Below are 7,879 nucleotides of genomic sequence, written 5' to 3' on the forward strand. Positions count from 1 at the left end.
CTTTTAGTCCTAAATATATAAAACGAGCTCTTCGCAAGATTACAAACTTCTAATAATTATAATAAGTTATAATAAAATTAAGTTTTCTACCTTTCTTTAAAAGCAAATTCTAGTGTTTTGTTGTTGAATTATATTTTGTCTCCACCACCAATCTCCTTATCAATATATTCTCTAATTCAAAAACTCAAATCTTCTCAGTGGAACTATTCATATTTTTTACATCAACTAGCTCAATAAAAAACTCTGAATTTCTCCCCTAACAACAATTCTTCCAAGATTAATAATATCTCATCTTTCAAATTGAATAACTCTTATTTTTTATTATTTCATTTACTCTTATAATATAAGTCTATATCTGTTATTATATATCATGAAAACAACCTCTCCTAAATTTACCTTATAAACTTTATATAATTTATTTTACTCATCATATTAATTCATACCATCTATTCTATGTTTTATCCCCCATTATAGCATTCAAATTATCTAAATCTATTTTCATTATCCATCTCCAATAAGATCCATGACCATTACATACAGAATTACTTTTTAAACAAAGCCTCAGTTTATCACATATATACTCAAACATTCTAATATCTATGACATTCAACTCGGCTGTCTTTTTAATTTTTGTCACCCAACAAAAAAATTTATTTCAGGCACCAAAATACAGGGTGTTAATGAGTTTTGATGCCATCAAGTCCAGGCACAACTAAGACAATTAGCAGTTAAGCTTCAAAGGCTATAACACCAGTAACTACTTAAATTAAAAAGCAGTTATCTCAAGATTTAGAAGTTTACTCTGCAAACCATCACAAAATCAGAGTCATACTATCATTCATGCTGCCATCCCAGGCGAGTTAATAAATTTAAAAATGTATGCTAACTTAAAAAATAAGCAGTATCAGCATAAAAAAGAATAATTTAACAGTCACAAAAAAACAGGAAAAAACATAGTAACAGTATCCAACCAGATTCATATCTATCGAAAGAAATTAAAAAAAAAACAAAAGTTTGTGTGTATGCTGATTCTTATACATTATGTTATTCCAGGTAAGACAACTCAAATGTAAACTGCAGTATTTCTACCACTGCTTCATACAAACAAAAAAAAAAAACACTAAGGCGCAAGAGAATTTGGCAGCACTAAAAGTTAAATTTCAGGAGCTCAGAAAAACTTCGTAGAGAATCAGATAGAAAAAAAATTGATTACCAAGTCCACAGGACAGGCCAATCAATTGAGTTGCACGTAGCAAATCAAAGAATGACACAGATCTGATAAGTAGCTCTTCATCAACACAGCCAATCAGCAAGATTTCGGTAGCTCAAATGTAAAATTTTCATCGATCAATGAACATAATCTAAATGTATAAAAACAATATATATATATATATATATATATATATAATATAATATGTAATTTTCTGGAACTACAACAAATATAAGAGTGCTGATGAAATAGAAGCAAAGCTTAGATTAATGTGCACAAGTTGGATTTGGCTCAAAATAACCTTGACATAGCTGTCAAATAGTTAACGAAAATTCTGTGTGCAGTTCTAATTGGCATGCATTTAGAAGTGCAAACGAGTCGAGCTGAACTCGAGCTTGAGTTTGAGCTTGAGCTTGAGCTTGCGGCTCAATAAACTCGTCTCGCGAGCTTGTTAACGAGTCAAGTTCGAGCCGGCTCAGCTCACCACTACCTACATTTTGTAGAACGAAAAAGATGCCCTAAACGAAAAGCTTAGACTATATAATGCATACAAACTGTTGCCTGCCGTTCATGCAAAACCAGGCTAGAGCACATGCTCTGTAAGTATCAATGTTAAGTTCCATATGCCGGCCCTTTACACCCTTTCTCCCTCAACACACAGGAGTAAGCCCATAGACCTGCCCGCCAGCATGCACATTCACAAGCACACGCTTATGTAGAAGATTTTGTTCTATTGAGAGTAGGAGATGTCTTAATCATCAAGTCATTCACATCAATAAAGGAAGGCGCCCCCTATCAAGCCAAAAAACTAATTACTCTACACCAAAGTAGGTTCTCTGATTTGAATCATCAGATGAAAGGACTGGGTTTTTCAAGCCTTAGAAAATTGGGTTCTCTGATTTGAATCATTGAATAAAAGGGCAAGGTTTTCAAGGCTAATTGCTCGCATAAAGTCAAGTGTTAGAAAATAGGATTCTTAGCTTTGACTCATCACATGAAAGGACTGGGTTTCCAAGGCTAATTGCCAACATAAAGTCAAGTCATGGGAAATCCCTCTTGGTTAATTATATTTAGTGGTTAGGTTTTTGACTAGAAGGTTAAGCATAACATTTAAAATAAATATTTTTTAGATGGATACACATAAGCTCCAAGTCTGAGATCCCCTCCAAACTCCTATAAATAGAAGAGTAGAGCGAGTCAACCTCTACATGGATTAATCAATTGGCAGAATTTTCCTTTCACATGAGATGCGGTAAGCTGATAATCAACCACTATTTTTATTAGAAATGAAGGAAAAAATGATAACGGAGAAAAAACAACCGAAAGAAAATTGTGGTCACGGAGAAAAAATTACCTTGACACGGCAAGCAAGTAGCGGCAAAAGTATTGTGACGATTCCATAGAAATGCACGAATCCACTCTTTTTAGAAGCTTTCAAGTAGAGAATTTTTAGTGAGTTAAATATTCACATCTTGTGGTTTTTTTTTGTATTTGTATGTATAATAGTATATTTGAAGTTTATTTGAGGTCTATTTTATAGGGAAATTCAGAGAATTTAGATTTTAAGAAGAGTGTCTTCTACAGTCCATGTTATTTGTACGTAAATTAGGATTTGGCTTGTTTATAATCGATTGATTATTATCTCTCCTCCCATAAAATTAGGCTTATTTTTTATTGAATCACACAAATTTTAGAGTTTTCTTGTGGTGCTTGGTCTCCATGTTCTTGGTGTATTCATCATAATTGTTTCAAGCCTTTTTACATTATAAAGTAAAAAATAATAATTAAAAAAGCTATTAATGATTCATATTAGACCCTAATGCAAAATGTGATGGCCATAAAGTATAAGCTCGAGGATGGCCTGAAAGGTTTTCAACTCTATAGAACCAAAATGCAAGGCACCAACGAGACATCCGAAGAACTCTAAGAATATAAGCGAAAAAAAAAATAAAGATTGCTGAAAAAGCTCTCTCAATAATTGAGCTATGCTTTAAAGATATGGATTTGAGAGGGATCTCAAAGGAAACAAATGTGACTACTTTCTGGCTCAAACTAGTCTTCAGCTTCTGCCACGAAAAGTCTTTCTAGTAAGCCATAACATTAACAGAGATGTACTTGTTGCATATGCACAAATGTACAGATAAAAATCATATTTTAATGAGTTTAATTCTATTGTTTAGTTTCGAAGAATATTGATGTGATCATTGATGATGAGGATCAAGTACTATTACTCTAATGATTTTTAACACCATCTTAAAAGTATTTCTATCTAGTATGAGGATCAAGTATGTTCTACGAAAGGGATGCAACAAGCTAATTAGATGATACAAACATTTTTTTCTAAATATGTGATTATGAAGTTTGAAGGTGTAAGAAATGAAAAGTCAATTGGGTCTTGTTAGTTAGAGAAAGACCATTGGCAAAGAGATTTCTCCACTAATGAAATAAGGTCTCAAGTTAGATATAATGATATGACTAAATTATATAGCGCTAAAAAGTCAAAGGATCAATAAGTCTAAATATGGAAAATTTGAAGCCATGGATTCATTGCTTATTAGGAAATACCACTCACACGGATACATATACAAAAAAAAAGAAATAAAAAGCCCACAGATTGCTCCTCTGGCATCAATTGGAAATACCTAAATAAATAAACGGCATATAGGTAAAGGCTTTACATAATTATTCGTTTCATTTTTAATTTATAGTTTTGTATATATGAACAAGTTAAGCTTTTATAGCCACTTATTCTTCTACATGGTATCAGAGCGTGGTTATGATATTCCGATTCCAACCTTTGTTCTCTAAAATCCTCCAACCTCTTTCAAGTCGGAGCCTTCCTTCAATTTATTATGTCTAATATCATTAACTTCCCTTCTAAAGATTCAATCATCATGAATGATAAAAATCATATTAAAATAGACCTCCAAGAATTTCAAAGCTCATATCAATTGACTAGGAAAATTATCTGAAGTGGTCAAAAATCATGAAAATCATTCTTAAAGAAAAAAGAACGACCCAACATCTTAAGATTCTACTCCGGTGCCAAAAGACCCAAAGTATATACTTTGAGAAAGAAGAGATTTACAATCATGACATAGTTGAGAAAAACCATAATGTCGAAAAATCAACTGGTCATATATGTTCCTTTCTACTGGAAAAGAAGTTTGGGATGTTGTCAAACAAATTTACTCAAAATTCAAGGATACTGCTATTATCTATGAGATCAAAACGAAACTCTCCATTACTAAATAAGGTAAACTTCCTATTATTGAATATTTTAATTACTAGCTTAAACTGGATTATTACCAAGATCTCAAGATGATTTGCTGTGAAGATGTAGCAATACTCAAGTAATTTGTGGAAAGAAAAAGAGTATTTGACCTTTTGCAAAACTCAGTAACAACTTGTGAACAAGTTTGAGTACTAATCATAAGTAGAGAAAACCTCCTTTCTCAAAATGAAACTTACTCTCATGTACGAGTTGAATAAGGAAGAAGAAACATGATATTTAATATTCTAGTCTATAAAACATCTACCATGAAAACCACTAAACCCAAAGATAAGGGTCCAAGGGACTTGTTACATATTCTTCACCCAACAAAGAACAAAAGCCACCCCTCAAAGACAAACTTGATTACAACTATTGTAAGAAAAAAAAAATGGAAACTTCATGGAAAGCCCCAAAGCTATAATGAAAAAAAAAAAAAAGGGAACAAGAAAGATGGTATTCATTGTGGCATAGATGGAGTCAACTCAAAAGAAATTAAAAAATTAAGGAATCGTCAATTTTTTGTAAAAATCTTTTTTGATCATGCACTCTTGCTCAGAATGATATGACTTCCAACTCTTATGTTTTTAATGCCTCAATCACATCTTCCCAAATCTGGATTCTCAACAAATCTTGTCAAAATCTTTCAAACCTACAAACTATGTCTCAGTAAAAGAAAAATAAAAACGGTACATGGTTCCTTAACAACTATTGTAGGATAAGAAAATATCTCCACTTTCCTTAATTTTACCCTTAGCAACGTATTACATATTCCTCATCTTGTAGTTAACCTTCATCAATCCATAAAATTACAAAAGATCACAACTACAAAATCATCTTCTTTACTGATTATTCTATATTTTAGGACTTCACTAATGAAAAAGTAATTAGGCAAGCCAAATAAAAAGATGGGTTATATTTTCTTGGGGTGCATAATCAACTATAATGCTCTTTCATTTCCACCAACAATCAACATCATATGGGAGAATCATTACAAGATAAGAAATCCCTATTTTAAAACTCTTCAATACATGTTTCTTCCTATTTTATAAATTTAAATATTAAGATTTTCATTGTGAGATTTGCGAACTTGAAAAATATCATCATTTTGTTTTTCCTGAAAGCAATTCCCGATCCTTGCTACTTTTAGTTCAACTCACTCTGATATTTGGGGGCTCTCCAATATCCTCAATATTTCTGATGTTACAAGAGTTGTCACCTTCATTGATGAATGCATTCAAATGCCTTTAGTATATTTTATTAAAAAAAATTGAATATCAACATTATCCTTCTTATATTCACTATCATGATAAAAAATTCAATTCAATAGTAATACCAAAATATTTCAAAATAATAATGCATGTGATTACTTTAATCACACATTAACATTTTTCTTTCATAAATAGAGTATCATCCATCAATCCTCATGGCCTGAAACTCCCCAATAAAATGAAATGATAGAAAAAAATTGTCATCTTATGAAAGTTACCAGAACTCTTCTCCAATAACAAATACCAAAACAATATTGGGGAGTAGTTGTTCTAACAACAACCTATCTAATCAATAGAATACATTAAAAATTGATTAGCTCCAAAAGTCCCTGAAATTATTTGGCAGATTTTTTTCCACAAATCACTTCTACTATTCCCCCAATGTATTCAGGTGTGTTGCTTATGTTCATATTCACAAACAACGCATGTGAAAATTGAATCCAAGAGCGGTGTGTGCACCTTTAGTATTCCCCAACTCAAAAATGTATAAATTCTATCATCCCACCACAAAATAAGATTATGATTATGGTCGCTTATCCATATGATAAGAATCTCTTCTTGTTATCACTGACATCCCATCACCAAGAGAATATATAGATTCTTCTCTAAAGAAAAATCCTATTGGATTGAAAATTTAATAACCCAAAGCCTTCTTCCCCATATGCATCGCTATTTATTTCCGTATTATTCTCTTTTAGTAATTTGACATCTTAAGATAATATGATTCTCTCTTTTAATTTCTAATAGTAGACATGCACCAAGTTTCAAGAAAAAATCTTACATCAGGATGCCGATTCTCAAAATATTTGAAGTTCAAAATTTTGCGAATTTGTATTTGTTGTCATCAAGGCAAATAGAGTTAGAAGAGTTCATTTGTAGTAACTTTGATCGTCATTGTGTTTGAGCATTACTCTTTAGAGAAGCAAGAAAATATTAACGGTTTGGATGAAAAATAAATTTAAAACTTAAAAGAGATATGGGTCAAAGAGAAGACAACTGAAAAAGCTATAGCACTCTATCTAAAATTGGCTAGGAGATGGATAAAATAACTTTTTAACTTTTCAAAAGGAGCCATTTTAGACTCAAATTATTTAATATGCTTAAATTGGCCCCTTAAATCTTCACAATTAGTCCGAATTAGTATCACCAATAGAATATTTGTTTACTTAGATGGAAGATTCACGTGAAGGATAAGATCAAAGAAAATATTAGTTTTTTGCATTTTATTTCAGTATGATTTTTTTATTTTAAAGGCTCCAATGATACACAACAATGGTTGCTAAGGCGGGCAAAGGCTTAAACGAGAAGCACTAGAGAACTCTCCATTGGCAGCCTGAACAAGGATCATAATAAGCCACTAAGCCAACAATAGAGCTTGTTAGCAAAATGGCTTTAAGGCCAAAGAAAGTTGTTGAAGTCAATAGAACCAGCATAATAAGTTACTTAGATATTCAGTAGATTGCCAGTCTTTTTTTTAGAATAATTTATGCGTTGCACCTTCTCATTGATACTTTTAATATTCATAATGAATTTTCATGTGAAGTGGATGGCTTTATCATGACTAATTACGAATAAATTTAAAATTCTAAGATTTTTTAAATGATCCATGTGATAGAAAGATTTACTCTCATGCACATTACCTTAATTGAATATAATAAATATGGTACTTACATATCATGCATTATGAAACTAGCAATAGTTGTATTGAATATAAATATATAGTAAACATTTGCATATAATATGAATAAAATGTGAATTTTTCAACATGTATAGATCAAAGGATGACTATTTAAATTAGCTAGCCGAGCCAATGCGCTCAGGGAGTGAAGACTACTTTGGAAACATTGGGTTATACAGGTTGGTGAAAATCTTCTCAGTTTAATGTATCTTGATAGACCGATTATAGATATATGCAAACATAGATATGTTATGATTGATGACTGGTGACTACAAATCAAAAGATTGTTTGCAGCAGTGTCAAGGACGAGAAGATGGATGACGGAGACAATTGTGAAGCCCACGAAAAAAATAAATAAATAAATATGTAGAGCTCAAGAGAAAGTGAGGGATACGAGAGTAAACAAATAAAGTTGTCAGAATGGGAGTGCCAAAACAATTGAGAGGGGG

The sequence above is a fragment of the Phalaenopsis equestris genome, unplaced genomic scaffold, assembly GCF_001263595.1.
Source record: "Phalaenopsis equestris unplaced genomic scaffold, ASM126359v1 Scaffold000428, whole genome shotgun sequence".
NCBI lineage: Eukaryota > Viridiplantae > Streptophyta > Magnoliopsida > Asparagales > Orchidaceae > Phalaenopsis > Phalaenopsis equestris.